Genomic DNA, 20,204 nt, shown 5'->3' with positions numbered 1-20,204 from the left:
TCCTGGACATCCCCCGCCACAGCCACATCTCCGGACACCTGAAAGACCTGCACTGGCTCTCCGTCAGCAAAAGAATCACGTTCCGCCTCCTCACCCACGCATACAAAGCCCTCCACGACCTGGGCCCCAGGTACCTCAACAACCGCCTGACCTTCTACACTCCCACCCGCCAACTTCGATCGACCAGCCACGCCCTCGCCGCCGTTCCACGCATCCGAAGAGCCACCATGGGAGGAAGATCCTTCTCCTACCTGGCAGCCAAGACCTGGAACTCCCTCCCCATCCACCTCCGTCTTATCCAAGACCACCTCTCCTTCAGGAAGCAACTCAAGACCTGGCTGTTCGAGCAGTAGCGGACCCCCTCTCCCCCCCAAAGCGCCTTGAGACCCTCCGGGTGAGTAGCACGCTATACAAATTTCTTGATTGATTGATTGATTGACCACGCTTGTGAAGGAGTGCCCTGCTCACCAAACTCTAAATCAAGACCTTTATCTTGTCTGTGCTATGCATGTATCTCTAGGTCTGCTTCATTATGTCCCTCAGTCTTTGTATTATCTACCTGTTATTGAGGCTTGAGTGTTTAGCACAGGTTTAATCTTACGGTCTGTGTGTGTGTAGGTTTATTTGAACTCTGCGGTTTAATCTGCACTTGTTGTTTATGCGGTGTTATTTGGTGCCCCTTGTAATTATACAAAATTATGTTACAGGCGACCAGGTGTCTCTTGCCTGTGACTTCTGAGGAAGTAATGGTGCACAGTTAACAGCAGCAACATTGCAAAGTGTCAAGAGCCTGATTTAGAGTTCGCTGGCCGGGTTACTCAGACACAAACGTGACGGATATCCTGGCTGCCGCATTACAAGCACCACTGAATATAATATGTGGGAGCCTCATTTCTTTCGCACTTTCTATATCCCTTGTTTTTATTATCTTTATTTCACTTTTTTTTGTCTCTTATTTCTTTTTCTGTTTCTCTCTATTCCTGGCTTATCTTTCATTCATTTCTTAATTTAAGAAGGCTTAGCTTCCTAAAGCATTTTATTCATTCATTTGCATTTCTTCTTTCCTGTCATGGGGATGACTGCACAGATATCCTTACAAGTAGGATCTTTTGAATTCTGCATGAACCTATTTACTAATGGTCCTAGTTGAAGGTGTCATTAAGAAGTTAAATATATGTTTCTGATGTGAGGTAGGGTGGGTATGTGTGAGAATGTGTGTCAGAGAGAGAGAGTGTGTGTGTGTGTCTGTGTCTGTCTATCTATGTCTGAGTGTGTGTGAGTACTTGAGCGTGGGGAGTCGGCTCTCACTATACTATACCAAAAAGAGGTATAGTGTGCAGAGAGTCCAGTGGATCCCCAGAGATTATACAGAGGCTAAAGTAGATAATACTAATGCTCTTTTGTGGTAGTGTGGGGGAGCAGTTAGACGTATACGAGGGTAGTTTTAAGCATTTGTTGTACACATAGTGGCAATAAGTGACACACACTGTTGTACACATAGTGGTAATACATGACACACAATCAATGAATAAATCTGAGACCAATTTATAAAATGACACTTGGTTAGATTTATTTTGCGGAACCACAGAATTTCATCTAGAGTAAATAAGTGTTCGAGGCATATGGGCTGCAGATGGTACATTTATGAATAGATCGCCATCTGGTGTTGAGCTCGGATGATTGCACTTGTTTTTCTCTTGGAGAAGTCTTTTGTAGTCACGAGACTGATGACTCCTCCCCTGGGTGCTAGTGCGCATGGGCATCGGCTCCATCCTCAGATTGTTTTTTTCCGCCATCGGGTTCGGATGAGGATCGAAGCGCTCCGGATCGACTTCGAGAAAAGAGTTATATTTCGGCGCGTATTCCCTTTCCAATTGGACGGTATTGTTATCGAGCGCGAGTTCATTTCCATTTCGACACGCTTCGACGTCAACAACAAAAATTTCCAACTTCTACGTCGACCAGACCGGGAGGCCTATCTTGACGTACTCCAGCCCGGAGTCTATGGCAAGGACTCCATTCAAAAAATGTCCAACGTGTGGTGCTAAGTTCCCACACAAGGACCTACACGAGGTGTGCAACCTCTGTTTATCACCTGAACGCGAATCCAGGGACTGTGAAGCCTGCGCGGCATTCTCCTCCAAGTCGACGATTAGAAACCGTCGAGCCCGAAGACACGAGGCGTCGAGAATGCAGTCAGATGCGGAGTTGTTCGAGGCCCAACACCCAGAAGAGGAAGAAGAAGATGAGGACGAGTCGGGTCGGAAGCGGACGAGTCTGACGTCGAAGAAATTGAGTGACGACGTCCCTTTACCAAAAAAACGACCCCGTTTGGTGTCGACCCCGCGTTCGAGCCCGGTCAGACAACCGAAAAAAGTTTCCGACGCCCCGCCTTTAGGCTCGGCAACGAAACCGAAACACTTGGCCTCCCATCATGTTGGATCCGAGAAACGGTCGCCATCGATATCGACACAGAAGCTCCATAACAAGGAAAGCTCGCGGACGAAATATTCCATGTCGAAACTGAAACAAGCTTCGACGTCGAAGACTTCCTCGACACCGAAAAAATCGGATTCGAACAAACTCTTGGTGCCGAAAACATATAACACTGACAGTCAAAAGCAAAAGCACCTTTCGGAACCAAAAACTTCGGTACCGACACAGGAGCATCAGACAGATCCAAAACAAAAGACTTTGTTTATTGATCCACAAACTGGCAAGGTGGTGACAAAACTACCTAAAAAGAGGAAGAATGAACAGTTGGACGACAACGCTCCTCCTCCTAAGAAGAGAACAATGGGGACAAATACAACTCCTCCCCTTTCTCCACAACCTAGAGACACACCCTCTTCTCCTCTTCCTCACACTCTGCCAGCTATTCCTCCACCTTCTACACCACGCCCATCTACACCTCAAACAGATGTAGAAAGTGACACAGGGGAGGGGGAACTTCCTAGGGATGATAACGACACTATCCCAGAAGATACAGACACATGGGAAGATTATAATGCAGGGTCAGATAATGATAATGACCCTGAACTGTATCCCTCAAAACCTTCACCACCTGATGATAATACAGGTTTTGCACAGTTATTTAATAGGGCAGCAAAATACCACAAGGCAGACTTACATGCAGAACCTCAGATAAAGGATTTCCTTTTAGAAACACTACCTGCTGCACAAAGAACCTCAGGGACCCTATCAATGCTTAAGGGTCTCCTTAATCACACATCAGACATATTTAAAGACCCAGTGAGGGCTAGGGTATTAAACCCAAGAATTGATAAAAAAAATATAAGGCAGCCCCAAAGGACCCAATATTTATTAAGGGACAAATACCCCTGGACTCGCTAGTAGTCACAAATGCTCGTAAGAGAGCAAATTCATTAACTACGGGAGAAGCTCCTCCTCCTGACAAGGAGCCCAAGTCAATAGATGCCTCTGGCAAAAGAGTAGCATCCCAAGCAGCAAACAGCTGGCGCATAGCTAATACGCAAGCGCTACTTGCACGTTATGATAGAGCTCATTATGATGAGTTAGAAAAACTCATTACACATCTCCCTAAGGAACATCAAAAAAGGGCAGATCAGCTCATACAAGAAGGGAAGATAATAACTAACACTTCCATTAAGTGCGCCTTAGACGCAGCAGACACTGCAGCAAGATCCATAAACACCAGTATCATGTTAAGAAGACATGCATGGCTCAGAGTCTCAGGATTCAAACAAGAGGTACAAACCTCCTTATTGAACCAGCCTTTTGATGGGAAAACACTTTTCGGCTCAGGGACAGATGAGGCCTTAGAAAAGATGAAAAAAGACACAGAAACGGCTAAATCAATGGGCGCATTGCAACAGCCAGCTCAAAGGGGTTCCTTTCGTAGGTCCACCTCAACCTCTTTTACACCAACTTCACCCAGAGGTAATTCTAGAGGCAGTTAGAGAGGTAACAACAACAAGGGTAGAGGTCGCGGAAATAACAACAACCGCAACTCTCCAACCCCAAAACGGTGACTTCGTAAAGCTCCCCTCAGACCATGTAACACCGGTCGGGGGACGTCTATCACAGTTCCTACCTGTCTGGGAAAACATCACATCAGACAGGTGGGTGAGACAAATTATCCAACATGGTTATTGCCTAGAACTGACAGCTACCCCACCAAACATCCCCCCCAAACAGCGTCCAATGAGTCAAGATCATCTAACATTGTTAAAACAGGAAGTACTATCACTGCTACAAAAGCATGCCATAGAGAAGGTTCCACAACATCAACAGGGAACAGGAGTATACTCTCTATACTTTCTGATTCCCCAAAAAGACGGGTCCCTAAGGCCAATACTAGACCTCAGACCTCTCAATGCATACATAAATTCGGAACATTTCCACATGGTCACGCTCCAACAAGTACTTCCTTTACTGAAGAAAGGGGACTTTCTTTCTACACTGGATCTAAAAGACGCTTACTTTCATATCCCAATTCACAAAGCCCACAGAAAATACCTCAGGTCTGTTGTAGAAGGACAACATTATCAGTTCAAAGTCCTTCCTTTTGGGGTTACAACAGCGCCAAGGGTGTTCACAAAATGCCTAGCAGTGGTTGCAGCACACCTAAGAAGACAACAAATACATGTCTTCCCTTACTTGTACGACTGGTTAATAAAGGGCAAGTCACAACAAGAATGTCTTCAAAACACACAGAAGACAATTCAGCTACTGCACCAGCTAGGGTTTACGGTGAACTACACAAAATCCCACCTGCAACCAAACAAGGTTCAACAATATCTAGCGGCTACTATAGACACAGAAAAAGCCAGAGTATACCACAATCCAGTCAGGATTCAAACAATGCTCACATTGATTCAAAGATTTCAACCACAACACTCACTAACAGCTCGAGTGTTCATGCAGCTATTAGGAATGATGTCATCCTGCATACTGCTAATACCATATGCCAGACTACAGATGCGTCCGCTTCAAGAATGTCCAGCAACACAGTGGAATCAGGCTCAAGGTCAGATTACAGATCTGGTGTTGGTAGACGACCGCATACATCGCTCTCTGAAGTGGTGGAACACAACAAACATTTCCAAGGGGCGGTCGTTCCTAGAACCAATTCCATAAGTGGTACTAACAGCGGATGCATCGCTCACCGGATGGGGAGCACATATGGAGAAATATACAGTACAGGGAAGATGGAGTGCACAGGAAAAAAGACTGCACATCAACCATCTAGAACTACTAGCAGTGTTACTAGCATTAAAAGCTTTTCAAATGCAGATTCTAAACAAAGCAGTCCTGATCAGAACAGACAACATGACAGTAATGTATTATATTCAAAAACAGGGGGGGGGACACTCTCTCCAACTATCCAGACCAGCGCAGGAAATTTGGAGATGGGCCATTCCTCAAAACATCTATCTGTTAGCCGAACACCTACCAGGAGTTCAAAATCAGATAGCAGATATCTTAAGCAGGGAGTCAGAACAAATACACAAATGGGAACTGCATGATCAAATACTGCAGCCATTCTTCCAAAGATGGGAACAACCAGAGATAGATCTCTTTGCCACTCATCAGAACGCAAAATGCCAAAGCTTCGCATCCAGGTACCCACATCACCTGTCGCAGGGCAATGCATTATGGATAAATTGGTCCAACAAATTTGCATACACTTTTCCCCCTCTCCCACTAATTCCATTAGTGGTTCGAAAACTGCAACAACATTTAATCACCATGATACTAGTAGCACCCACCTGGGCACGACAGCCGTGGTTCACCACGCTCCTGCAACTCTCACAGGTGCCACATCAAAAATTAAGATTCTTACCCATGCACCTTACACAGAACCATGGAGAAATAATGCACCCAGATCCCAAACAACTGAACCTAGCGATCTGGCTCCTGAGGTCTTAGAATTTGGATACTTAGATTTACCTCCAAACTGTATGGAAATCATTAAGCAAGCAAGACGTCCCACCACCAGAGCATGCTATGCAGCAAAGTGGAAAAGGTTTGCTGTATACTGTAACAGTAACAACATCAACCCTCTGGACGCATCCACAAAAAATATTATTTGCTACTTACTACACTTACAGCAATGTAACCTTGCTTACACCTCCATTAGAGTACATCTTGCAGCTATAGCAGCGTACCTGCAAAACAGGCAACATCTATCCCTGTTTAGAGTGCCAGCAATTAAAGCCTTAATGGAAGGCCACAAAACAGTCATTCCACCAAGACTGCCACCTTCCCCAGTCTGGAATCTCAACATAGTACTCACCAGACTAATGGGACCACCCTTTGAACCTATGCATATGTGTGAAATACAATTCCTTACATGGAAAGTAGCCTTCCTTATAGCCATTACCTCCCTCAGGAGAGTGAGTGAATTACAGGAATTGACAATACAAGAACCATTCCTACAGTTACACCAAAATAAAGTGGTTCTTAGAACAAACCCAAAATTCTTGCCTAAAGTAATTTCAGCATTCCACATCAATCAACCAGTGGAACTACCAGTCTTTTTTCCAAAACCACAGACGGTGGCAGAGAGGGCCCTACATACATTAGATGTCAAAAGGGCAATATTGTATTACATAGAAAGAACACGAACTTTCAGGAAAACCAAACAACTATTTGTAGCTTTTTCCCCAACACATAAGGGCAAGCCTATCTCTAAAGCAGGCATTGCCAGGTGGATTGTAAAATGTATACAAATATGTTACATAAAAGCAAAGAGAACATTAACTGTTCCTCCTAGAGCTCATTCTACACGTAAACTAGGGGCATCTATGACATTCTTAGGAAACATTCCCCTAGATGACATATGCAAAGCAGCAACTTGGTCTACACCGCATACCTTCACAAAACACTACTGTATGACTTTGCCGTCAGATATGCTGCCAGTATTTGCAAGGGGAGAAGCTTTTTTTGTTTAATGGAGAAGTGTGGCTCAGGGGTTAGAGGCAGCAGACCCGGAAGCTGAGATCGGTCCTGGACCAGGGTTCAATTCCCCGCCTCGGCGGGTCTTGGGCTAAAAATTCCACGGACTCGATAATTCTCGCCCCGGTGCCTCCTCGACTCACGGGTTCACACTCTGCGACTCTGGGCAATAGCTTGCTTAATCTCCACAACGGCCCCTCGCGGCGGGATGCCTGACTTTCACCTTGTGGATACCCTGCTATCTCACAGGGGAATACCAGGACGGGTTCCCTAAGCAAGCGCCGGGAAACCCACTGCGGGTAGCTGTGCGCTATATAAGCTCAATTACATTTACATTTACATTTACATGTGCAGGAAACACAACAAGCAAGAGTGGGCCAGGCTGTACTAAAAGCTTTATTTCAAACTGTTGCAACAGACACTGGTGACCACCGCTAGGGAGGTAACTGCTGTATAATCTATTCATAAATCTACCATCTGCAGCCCATATGCCTCGAACGGAATATGCTACTTACCAGTATGCATCTGTTCTTGGCATAGAGGGCTGCAGAGTGGTACATGCCCTCCCTGCCTCCCCGGAAACCTGTGTCTGTTCCAACACTATCTTATTTAGATACACTTACATGGGCATCTCTTTCTGTATTCTATCATACTACTCCATCTAACCCTACTATGGCAAAACAATCTGAGGATGGAGCCGATGGCCATGCGCACTAGCACCCAGGGGAGGAGTCATCAGTCTCGTGACTACAAAAGACTTCTCCAGGAGAAAAACAAGTGCAATCATCCGAGCCCAACACCAGATGGCGATCTATTCATAAATGTCCCACTCTGCAGCCCTCTATGCCAAGAACAGATGCATACTGGTAAGTAGCATATTCCTTTTCTATAGAAATTCTGGTCAATATAAAAAGTGGACAATTAGTACAATTTTCAGACTTTACAATGTTAACCTATGGGGTGAAGAAAACATTCAACAAACGCATAGCCAACATCTACTTACAAGACCATTCTTCATAAGTTAAGGTCTGTATTGGACAAGGTTCACTTCAGAACTAACAGTGCACCACCAGCGGCACGTGGGCGCCTGGGTGCAGGTGCAAGTTCAAGGTTGGAAACCCAATACAAATTAAGGGGGACTGTGGCAATCGGACAGAGGCTGCTTACAGGTAGGTAACAGCGGCTTGGGGGAACTAGGTGGTCAGGAACTGAAGTTCAGGGACTAGGGATGCCACCTAAAAACTTGATTTAAGGGCGATACAAGAAAGTGACAGGTAGTGCCCAATGGGCCCTTTGCCTGGGTGTCTAGGTCCTCTAACATGCCCACCTTCTGTGAGAGGAGGACACAGTCCTAGCCATACCTGAACAAGTCCCACCATCTTCAAGATGGTGGGCACTGAAAAGTGTACTTGATCTAGCCTCCAGCACCCGAGGGCTGGAGTTGACAGAGGGGGGGCACATCTCCTATTCTATCAAAGGTTTGCCACCTGTCCTGCCGCCAAAAAGGGGGTGAGGATGCGACGGAGGCCCGCTCCTTCGAACAGGAGAGGCTGGGGTCGCATTACATAGGGGGCAAGACCTTTGAAGCTCCCCACCATGAATGGCTCTTCCTGTCCAGGGGAGAAGTGAACACCTCCACCCAGGAAAGGCATTGTTCTCAGCCATAGAGTGCGCAGGCACTCTCCCCTGACTTGGGAACTGGGGATACGGGTTTGAGTCTCAGCTTCAGTGCAACATTCTGTGATTCTGGGCAAATCACTTTATCACCCCGTGACAAAAGACAGCATCTAGAAACCATCACGGGTGATGAGCCGCAATATATGTGTAAGACATCCCTAGAGCAGTGTTCATGGGAATGTCACACAGGGATGTGTGCCAGGTCGGCTCCTCAGTTTTGTCAGTAGATGACGCAGTCTGAATTTAATAATTGTCCCACTCAGTAAGGAGGGATCTATCACCCACTCCCCTTCTTCGCTGTCATCGTCAGTTGTGTGTGCGTCCTCAGGGAGATGAGACATCGATGCCACCGGAGGGGGCGGCCTGATGATCGATGAAGCCAGAGGAAGAGGCATCTGTGGAACAGATAAGGCCGACTCCGAGGGAGGAAATCGGCGGTAGTAGTCATCAAGCACATGTTGCAAATTAGAGATGAGAGACATGGGCATCTGCACAGTTGGATCACAAGTGGTGGTTGAGTATTAGGCTCAGGGTAATAATCATATCCTTGGTCATCATCAATATCTTGTTATTTGATGAGAAGCTCAGAAGGAGTACAAGCAGCACGGAACTTGTCATCCTCTTCCGAAACATCCTCATTAGCCCCATAGTCAAAAAGCTCCACAGAAAGATTTGGAGATGGTTGAATCGGCAATAGATCCAAAGAAGAGTTCCTACGTTGAAGAAAGGAAACATCCGACGTTCCTGAAGGCGGCAAAAGTGTTGCTGAAGATTTCAAGGGGACTAGAGACATCAAAGCTGAAGGTGGAACCAAGGATGCCGCCACCGACTCAGCGGTCGACGACGAAGAGAGGGGTTGAAGTTCCGTAAGGAAAAGCTTCTGTGCTGTCGATGAGGCAACCGTCGACGAGGCAACCGTCGACGAAGCAGGTGGAGCCTTGAGCGCCATCGACCGTCTCGTCGGCGAGAAGGCATCCGTCCACGACTGACCAGAGACAGACCTCTTTTTTTGTCAATGACGAAGTGAGGGAGGTGGCAGACGAGCGAGGTTTCACCGACACCATGACAAACGTCGACGGAGAGGACACTGACAACATAATCATTGTAGGTTGAGGAGAAGAGAAGGTGGAAGTCGTCGTTGTAGCAGTGGCAACGGAAAGCATCGTCGACGAGGAACCCATTTTTTAGGCAAATTTGTCTCAGGAAGAGACTTAGTGTTAATGTTAATGTTATGGGTGTCTTTTATAGCGCTCGGCTACTCCGAAGAGTGTCCCGGCGCTTTCTTACCCACAACAGACTGCAAAGGACAGGCACAAAGAAGAAAAAAAGCAAGCAGATTACTGGCCATAAAGCCACGTCTTCAAATCCTTTCGGAAGGTCAACAGATTAGAAGTACTACGAAGCGACAAAGGAAGAGTGTTCCAGAGCTGAGGTGCCAGGCGTTTAAAGGAACGCCCCCCCTACACTTGCTTTTTTAATGGCAGGGACAACGGCAAGGCAAAGAGATTCCGATCTTAAAGCTCTAGCCGGTTTGTAGAGCACAAGCCGTTTCTGGATGTATTCCGCTCCAACACCATGGATTGCCTTATGCGCCAGCGTAAGTGCTTTGAAAGCAATCCGCTTCCGAATAGGCAGCCAGTGCAAGGAGATCAAAAGGTCCGAAGCTCTCGCTCGGCGATGCAAGCCAAAAATGGCACGAGCCGCCGAGTTCTGGACTACCTGTAGCCTTTGAAGAAGATATTCAGGCAAACCCAGATATAGGACATTTGAGTAGTCCAGTCTCAAACCAATAAGGGCCTGGACCGTGATCTTCCTATGCGCCAGCGGGAGGAGGGGAAGGAACTTGCGCAGCATCTTGAGGAGGCCATAACAGGTACCGGCCAATCCAAGGATCTGGGACTTAAGTGTCAAGCCGTTGTCAATCTTGACCCCCAGGATCTTGGCGATCAGAGAAGATGACACGGGAGGGAACATGTTCACCGGCCACCACTCCTGCCAGCTCGGGTCAGACTGACACCCGAAGAAGAGTACCTCAGATTTATCTGGGTTGCATTTGAGGCCGTTTCGCTGAAACCATTCGAAAACAGCTCCAAGACACCCCCGAATGCCCTCGCCGTCAAACTCAGCCCCCTTTCCACAAGTGAAAAGGAGCTGGGTGTCATCGGCATATGACACGATCTGAGCCCCAAAAGACTCAGCCAGCACCGCCAGAGGGGTCATAAAGATATTAAAAAGAGTTGGGCTCAATACCGAGCCCTGCGGGACTCCGACCTCCAGAGGCGGCACTTCGGCTGAGTACGGCGGAGCCCAGACCAACTGCCGGCGACCAGCCAAGTAAGATCGAAACCAGCTCAACACCGTCCCTCTCAGACCGATCTCATAGAGTCTACAAAGGAGACCCTCATGAGGGACGATGTCGAAGGCCGCCGACAGGTCTAGCATTACCAACATGGCCCTTCCTCCTGCATCCAGCACTTCCTTGATAGCCTCATTGACCTCCAAGAGTGCCGTCTCGATGCTTAGGTTTGTCCGAAAGCCCGACTGGGTGGAATGCAGCAAACTATGGGTTTCAAGGAAAGTGGAGAGCACCATGTGCACGTGCTTCTCCACAACCTTTGCCAGAGCAGGCAGGAGGGAAATCGGCCTATAATTGGCATGCAGGTCGGGATCCAGACCCGGCTTTTTGAGTAATGGAACAACCATCACCTGTTTCCAGACCGCGGGAACCACACCCCTAATCAAGGATAGATTAAGAATGGGATTTATCAGCAGATTCATAACCTCCGCCACCCCAGCCAAAAATTTGGCAGGGCGCGGGTCTAAAGGTGAACCCGATTTAGGCTTGATCAGGAGATCCTCAGATGCAGAGCAAGAGAGAGATGGAAACTCCGAAAGAGTGGGGCCGGATCCAGCTGACAAAGTCAACTGATCCCCCGGACTGGTAACAACCCTCGGGCCCAATGAAGAGAAAGAGTCTTGGATCTGTTTGATCTTGGTGGTAAAAAAACCAGCTAACGAGATCACCCATGACTCCGACATCTCATGATGCGACGCAATTGCCTTAGGAGTCATAAACTCCTTAACAATACTGAAAATTTCCCTGCAAGAACTCGAGGCAGTCTCAATTCTTGCAGAGAAAAACGTCTTCTTTTCAGACAGAATGTCAGCATGATAGGCCTTAATGGCCGACCTATAGTTTGCCTTGGCCCCAACATCATACTGCTGTCGCCAGAGCCGTTCTACTACCTTACAGTTGCGTCGTGACAAAGCCAGAGCCTCCGTAAACCAAGGGGCCGAGGTCCATCTAGAAGTTTTCCGGGGAGCCGTATCAGGAGCTAATTCATCTAATCGCTCCACTAACCACCCTTGCAGCAAGTCGAGATCCATCTCAAGATCTCCTGACAGAGGACAGGGATGAGCCAAGAGAGCCTGAGCCAGACTTTCCGGGGTCACACGGTGATATGCTCGACAGGACTGCCTAGGATGAGTAGCCGATAAATACGATGATTTATTAATACCAAAAATATGGAACCTAATCAAAAAGTGGTCCGACCAAAGGACAGGGATGGGACTGGCCATATCAAGTGGGATGGTGGAAAACACCTGATCTAGGATGTGGCCCTTATTATGAGTCGGAACTGCCAAATAGGGAAGAAGGCCCAGGGGGGAGGTGACATCATTGATTTTAATCGTGTCTCCATCCGCCCCCACGTCCATATGAATGTTAAAATCCCCCAGCACTATACAATGTTCAGCCTTCAGGCAGAGTTCCGATGCAAGTGTCTGCAACTCATCGTGAAAGGACCCCAATTGTCCAGGTGGTCTATAAACCAGCAGCCCAGTAAAGGATTGATGGGGGGATAAGGCTATTGAAAAAGCTAGGGATTCACAACCTGAAATGGCTTCCATAGGGACGACCAAACAGGAAACAGATCTCCTGACCACAATCGCCACCCCACCACCCCTCCCCATCAATCTATCCTGCCTAAAGATCACATAGTCAGGTGGAATGGCGGTCGCAATATCCGGATTAGAGGCCCCCCCAGCCAGGTTTCAGTAAGCATTAAACACACCGGTTTTTCTGCGCATAAAAGCTCGTAGATGTCCAGAGCATGTCTACTCATAGAGCGAGTGTTAAGTAAAAGGCACAGATGCTTAACAGTAGCCTTGGGGTTGGCAGCCCCCCCCCCACCGAACAGTTGCCTGGTAACCAACCACAACCCTGACACCGTCTTTTGCCTCTATATCGCCCAGGACAGACTACACAGCACGCACCCTTACCTTTCCTATAAGAAAGTAGCTCCGCCGCCGAATACCTCATCCTAGTACTAGCCCCTCCCGCCACCCCGTCAGCCTCCGGGACGCTGAAGGGCGCAGACGGGCTGAACTCAGGCGTAACTCCGGCAGGAGTCCGGCGACCTCGCTGCGCGTACCCGCTGCGCGTTAGCATGACCGCCTTGTGCAGGTCAAGCGTCCTTTGAGCAACTAGCCCGACAACAAAGATGGCGCCGCCAGGCGTCCTACTTTTCCCCCAAGATGTCCGCCGAAATGAAGGCGAAGGGACAGGGCCCGCCAAAGAAGCGGTGAGTAATCCGTTTTATAGTGCAAGTCTGAGGGCTTTTAAAATCAGGGAAAACTTAGACGTCTGAGACTTAGATTTCGGAGGCGTAGAGGGCATAAGTAGTCACTTAGAAGGAACAGGAGCCCTTTTTGAGGAAGAAGTCTTGCCTTCATGAGTAGAGGTGTGGTCTTTCTTGAGCACCTTAGCCTTAGCAGATACCATCTCTGCCTCACAAGCCCTCTTCTTAGAGATGACAGTCCTGAGAGAGGAATCACTCTCAACATCCGATATCCTTAGTCTTGAGTTTCTGTAACCACAGAAGTTGACCTCCCTCTCTGTCTCTTAAAGTCTTTTGAGGAAAAGTCCTGCAGATTTTACAATCTCTCATCTGATGTTCAGGGTGGAGGCAGTAGATACACTTTTTGTGGGGGTCTTCGGAATGAAGCCAGAATTTCCCACAAGACTCACAGTGTCTGATGAGTGACCTTTTTGTAGTAGACAAAGCAGTGAAGATATTCTGAAGAGTTTCTGAAGGGAAAAGGTAGAGGTACTGATCACAGGGTCAGACTGATTTGCATATGGCCATGTCTGAACTGGGGTGGCAGAGTGGGCTAAAGAACGGTGATGGATTAAACTCAGATCTGTTGACTGGGTGTGTGTGTTTGATTGGTTCAGATGCTCCGTCCATCACCACCCCCTTTTGTACCATTTTGTTTGCCATAAGTTGGCAGGGTATGCTCAGACGTGAGTTCCTTTCTCACTTTGCCACTGGATTCAAGCAAGCCGGGCTGAAGGCGGCTGGAGTGCCAGAAACCGGTCCTCAGAAGCTTGTTTCCGGTCCAGGGAAGGCATGGCTTGGCAGTTCAGGCTGGACTGTTCCCATGAGGCACAGGGTCAGACTGATTTGCATATGGCCATGTCTGAACTGGGGTGGCAGAGTGGGCTAAAGAACGGTGATGGATTAAACCCAGATCTGTTGACTGGGTGTGAGTGTTTGATTGGTTCAGATGCTCCGTCCATCACCACCCCCTTTTGTACCGGTAGTAGTTTCCATGCATAGTCTTTTTGTAGCATGCCGTCATCTCTGACTGGAGCTGGCTAAAAAAATAAGAGGCCCAAGGGTGGTGGGAGTGCGAGTGGCACCAGTGACCGGAGTTGGCTAGAAGCATTGACAACCTTTGGTATTGATTAAACGCAGGATTCCAGGTCACAGGAGGCACTGCTGAATACAGCTGGATAGCAGCAGAGGTGGCCTCTAGGAAGAAGGAATTGAGAAAGCATAACTGGATATACTGGTTTCTTTAATACCGATAATTGGTTACACATGAATGCCACAACGTGCATTGATATATTATATTACCAAATTACAATTTTCTTATATTAATTTGACTTGACTGTTCGCCTTAATATGCCTGCAAAGTTACATGATTCAGTTAGGGCCCAGAACCCTTTTATTTAGTGATGTCCATCTGCACACTTTCCTGCATCTTGTAGTAACTTGAACATTGACAAACAGAAGTGTTATTTCCAGAAACAGTGAATTCTGCAGCTTGTCTGTGTATCTTTGATCTGCACCTCACGGACTCCTCACATTCCTCTCGAGAGAAGATCCTGCCTCCTACTCATTAGTGTAGTTTTAGTAACTGTTTCTATCACGTGTTCATGTTTCATTGACTTGTATTAGGAGAAAAGTGTATAAAAATACATGGGGAGCATTAGCATTATATACTCCAGCTTGCTTTAGGGTGGATGCTTTTGTCCATTGCAAAGACAATTCTCACTTGTTAGCTTGCTTGGCCTTTTGCTATTTTTGCATTAAATTTATGATAGATTTGTTGGCCTCCAGATGTGTTGTGTTTTATTTTACATATCATAAGAGATGACGAGGAAAATGACAGTCCAGTATACACATTCTTCTTATAAATCAACTTACAGTATACTGTTCTGGAGGTTCAGTCCCACAGACATTATCTCTAACTGAACGCAGGCACCCAAGGAAGCATGTGCTTTTCAAACCAGTTGCCCTCTGATGCGGCGTCCTCGCTATTGGATAAGTCAATATGTCCTGTATTTTAGAAAAGTTACCGTATCTAGTGCACTCTGTTAGAGAGTGCTCACCTGAGGTTGTAAGAAGTTAATAGGCGCCTTATCACCTACGCACGGTGCAGGGCTTTGAGTTACAGAGCTCCTCACGCAGTGGTGAAGATTAGGTCACATTTACCCATTTTCCCATATTTGCTCTTGATGAAATGCCAACAGATTGCTCCATGACTACACAAGGCATGAAAAAAGTTGACCTGAAGTATAGACCCCATCTTACCAGCAGGTCCATAGGTGATCGACACTTTCACACAGTGATAGGGGCCATTAGTTGCTCAATTTCTCTGCCACTGGTTTTAATCTCAACATGAACCAGGAAGATAACATTAACTATATTGTGGCAACTGGTTGATAGTTGATCTTATATTCAGACTTTCAATAATCTCACATCTTATGACACAACATCCTCTGTCCTACTATGCTCATCCGGCGTACCTAATAAAAGATCTGCAACAAAGTGCCCTTTTGTGGTGCCCGCCAGGTATTTTAGCGCCGGCCTGGTGAGGAGTATAGCCCAATGATGAAGCATGTCACCTTCAGGTGAGTGAACGTAACTTGACTTAGAAAGCACATGCTTCCTAGGGTGTCTGTGTTCAGTTACAGATAATGTCGCTAGGATTGAACCTCCGGAACAGTATACTGTGATTTGACTGTTATATTTTAAATATTGTACATAGCAGATATTGGCCCTTCCTTGTTTCACAAAAATGATCGGATACCTGCCTCAGAGCGCACTTCTTACAGACGAGTATGGGGTTATCATGTTGCTGCTACAAGCTCCTTACCTGTGCGAGTTATCGGGAACGATGCAGGAGGCAGACCCAAACCAGCCACACATGGAGATCAATGACAAATACTGAAGAACGAACAGAGCTTCCAAGCTGGTGACCATTACTTAATTGACCTTGAAAATAAAAGACACGTTTTAGTATTCTGGTGACTCATAACCATAAAAAACAAATGTTATAAATTCAATATTGTGTCAAATACTTAAAAAATGGAACTGGATGCGCTGAATCGATGTTGTCCCAGGTCATGAGTGACACCTTCCACCACTATAGCTTATGGGACTTTGAGTTTTGTTTTTCTCATTAACCCCTTCCATGCTCATGACGAGCTCAGCTCGTCATGCAGTACACTGCTTGTGTGCTCATGACGAGCTGAGCTCGTCATGAACAATGGATTTCAAGCACTTTCAGCACCAAGCGGGAATTGCTTTAGCATTGATAGTGCTAAAAGGATGGGCTCTAAAGTCCCAGTGTTCTAAGCGATGTTGGTTAAAATCGAACACCTGACGCAGGATGACGCAATACACTGCTCTGCTTAGCAGTGAGATGAATGACAGTTCCCCAGCCCTTCCATTCTTTGACCTACTGAGGCTTGTTGGCCATTCATATTTTTTTGCAACGACAAAGAAACTTTTATTACAGCTTCTGTCAACTGAAGAGATAATACGCCTGGGCGTGTTTCATTAACTACTGACAAACATGAACAAGCAAGAACATGAGTTTCTGGAAAACTATCAAGCACCCAATCAGAATCAGCCGCCCTTCACACCCAGCAAATCCTACTCTTTGGCAGGGTGCTGCCTGCCACTATATTGCAGGTTACTTCCAACATAATCTGATTTATACATACATACTCCAGGGTGCTGCCAGCTATCGGGTCTGCACACAGCAGTCTGGAGCCACTCAGGAAGGAGGTAAGCTCTACATTTCATCTTAAGCCCTTAGGTTACATTCACAGCCTGATAGGTCCGGAGAACTTTATCCTCGCTCTAACCGCGCCAAGCAGATAGACGTAGCCTATCATAGGCTGTGTTGTGTGCTGGGTGATGCCTGGCATCTTATTATCGTTGGCGGGAGGATGAAGCTCTGATAAGAGCTATTACAAGAAGAGCAGAGAAACAGGGCCACAGATCGCCACAGAGTGACAACAGCCCAGAAGCTGAAGAAAGAACTCTTGAATAGGAAACCTCCTCCACCCTGGAGATTCTCCTGGGTAAGCAAATGATGGTAATGAAATGCAAACTGCAGCATTAAGATCACACACTACAGCATCATTCCCTTTAAACAAAAGGTAACAGCCTACAAGAAAAAGCGAAACAAAAAGCAACAAAACTAGAAAATGCATTTCTAAATGCTGCAAAAGAGAAACAGTTAATACAATTGAAAAATATTAAACTTTGTTGGTACCTTAGTAATATGCTTACTTCTGGGCTTCACTCCATCTGCAGCAATAACGCTCTAAAAGGAGAAACTACTGCTGTGAGTCTCAGAGTCTTCGGTATTACTGGTCACGAAGACTGTGGTGTCGGAAAATAACTTTCTCTTATTTGGCTTTATAATTCCACCAGTCACGCCATCGCTTTTAGCAGACACGCTACAGTCGGCAGCATCACAACGTCAGGCAGACCTGCAATGCGGATCTCACCACTCACACTGGGTGAATATTCAACAAGCATGGTCTCGGCTTACCAAGCAGAACTAAAGAATCGGGTCTCATAACCATACCCAGAGCCACAGCTAGCTCTGCCGCCACTTGAGCATACCCAAACACCTCAGCACTTAAGCACCAGTCCCAGGAGAGACCATCTGTGAAGTCCTTGTTAACTGGCACCACTCCTGGGTCAGCACAAGCAGCATCATGGACATCGTCTAACACCGCTGCCACAAACATTCATGAACATCCAAATCCTCGTCACCCAAACTATCCAAAAATGACTTTCTAGATAAGCTGCCATCCCTGTAGTTTCTGTCTCTGTGCACTAATTTGATGCCAAAGATGTAATTTTAAAAACAGCCTTAGCAACCTTACAGGGGCCTTACTGGCACCAATAAGGGTTCAAACCAAAGGGCTGTGGTCTGTGTACTTTAAAAGATGCATGCCCCCAGACCTCTTCTGGACAATAAAAACACAACCATTCAGAGGAATTGGTGACATCATAAATCATGTAAGAGGGCAGTAAGCTCACTCCGTACCCTCAGAAAAACAGAGCGCACTCTATGAATGAGAGGTACTGCCTGAGCTTTAAGTTTGATACAATGCTCAACCCATTCACTGCACCCACTCGGGAAACATCAGGAGAATGTAGTAAAGTATTCTTAATGTCATTGGCATCAAAATCTACATTTGATACAGGCATGTCACTCAACACCGCTGGATTATCAGGACCCGGCCTCATAGCGAAACCAACTTAGTCTGATTCTGCCATCCCATCCCTTACCTTACATTGATAGATACACATTTTTGAGTGAATCTTTTTACCCAATCATTCCAGCAGACTAACAAAGTAATCCAGTATATATCGAAATCCTGCTCACCTAAGGTGTGGGGATTTATACTGGAGCTGGCCAGCTGTTTCTCACAGCTCTAGTTTTATCAAAGGCTACATCATACAAAATCTTGATGGTTAGTCCTGAATCCGCCATTCCCGCACCAGCATGAACCATACACAAGGGACACATTACCTGTCGCATGAAGGTGGAACGAACTATGGAATCAATTTCTAAAACTAAGTTATTCCCTCTGGGGACATTCTTCCTCATTAACATCAATTGTGCCGACTTTTACAGTAGTGCATACACTCATACTGCTTGAAAATGCCCCAACACTGCAACACTGTCCTTGATCCGGGCATTTACCATTACTTCCCAAGTGTGCCTTAAACCCACACCAGTAACAACTGCCATAATGAGCTTTCTCAGCCCAATTCCCATTTGTTCTGTCTCTGGAGTTCACAGAACAACCCAGAGCAGTCCCAAGAATGCGACTCACTGGTGATGCACCCTCCCCAGAGGTCAATGTTCTAGATGGAAGGATGTAGCGCTCTATGCTTTTAGGAATGTTCACCTCTCGGGAGAGTTGGGTTCCTGCAGCTCAGTAATCCCTCCTGCAACTTCTTAGAGAAACAGTTAAACACAGGCTCGTCTCTGCTACATACATCCACTCTGTTCTCAAATTTGTTTGGGGCTGTCAAAATGCAAAGAGCTGCAATATATTCCGCCACACTTTCTTGACTACCTTGTTTTAAAAAGTTGTGACATTCAAGCGTGATGCTTGGTTCATCTCCAAACTGAATTATTTAGAGGTTCTGTTCCCGCACGATACTCGTCCCATATTCCAAGTGCTTCAACCCCGGTAGGTTATCAACTACCTATTTGCAGATCATTTTAAAAAACTCTCCGCTAGTATCTGCAAGAAATTGAATCATTATTTGCGGTGAAAGAGGAAAAATCACAACCCCTGTCAGAGTGAATCCTCAACGCCATTAACCCCTTCCATGCTGGTGACGGAACCGCTCCGTCACCAGCCTCGGTCGCGCTGTGCTGGTGACGGTGCGGTTCCGTTGAGTGGGCACAACAAAGTAATAACAACTGTGAACGTTGCTTCTTTACCAGTCCTCTCGTTCTTCCCCACCAGTCTTTCCCTAAGTTGGCAGTTCCATCCGCACATCTACTTGCTTCACAGTCTTTCCCCCAGTGTCTCTCCACACAGCAAAACGGGGCATGCTTTGAGGATAAGCTTAATGGTAATGCATGAGCCTTAAAATCTAGTACGTCTTATCAGAATTAAAGGCTTTAAACGCACAGTCGGTTTTTGAAATAGATCCCACAACTTTAATATCTACATCGTAAATTATGATAAAATCATCTATCATAGTTGCTGTACGAAACAGTAAGCACGTTTATATTCTTCTTGGTAAAATCGAGTTTATAAATGTGTCTGTAAAAATGTATTAAAAGCAACTCGATCGGCTGCCATGTTGATATCCTTACGTGGAGCAAAACAGAGAGAGGTAGGGGATTCATGCCTCTTCATCTGAGCAGCAGGTCAACGGTCCAATTTGTTGTGAAAATTCAAAGCATGACAATGCAAAATATTTTCCGGTGAGCATTCATTTCAAACACTTATTTCATTTTTT

General features: G+C 46.4%; 1 protein-coding gene across 1 annotated transcript in view; it reads right to left on the bottom strand.

The window, feature by feature from the left end:
• The window catches only part of LOC144806756 (uncharacterized), an 83,308-nt gene that overhangs the window by 22,684 nt on the left and 40,420 nt on the right, over window positions 1-20,204 (bottom strand). The window contains exon 2 of the mRNA XM_078672999.1: window positions 16,066-16,184. The gene's annotated coding sequence lies outside the window, so the exon portion shown is untranslated. The remainder of the gene's footprint in view (window positions 1-16,065; window positions 16,185-20,204) is intronic.

This window comes from Lissotriton helveticus, chromosome 1_2, assembly GCF_964261635.1.
Source record: "Lissotriton helveticus chromosome 1_2, aLisHel1.1, whole genome shotgun sequence".
Lineage (NCBI taxonomy): Eukaryota > Metazoa > Chordata > Amphibia > Caudata > Salamandridae > Lissotriton > Lissotriton helveticus.
The sequence above is the reverse complement of the archived record's forward strand: the minus strand, read 5'-3'. Positions and strand labels throughout refer to the sequence as shown.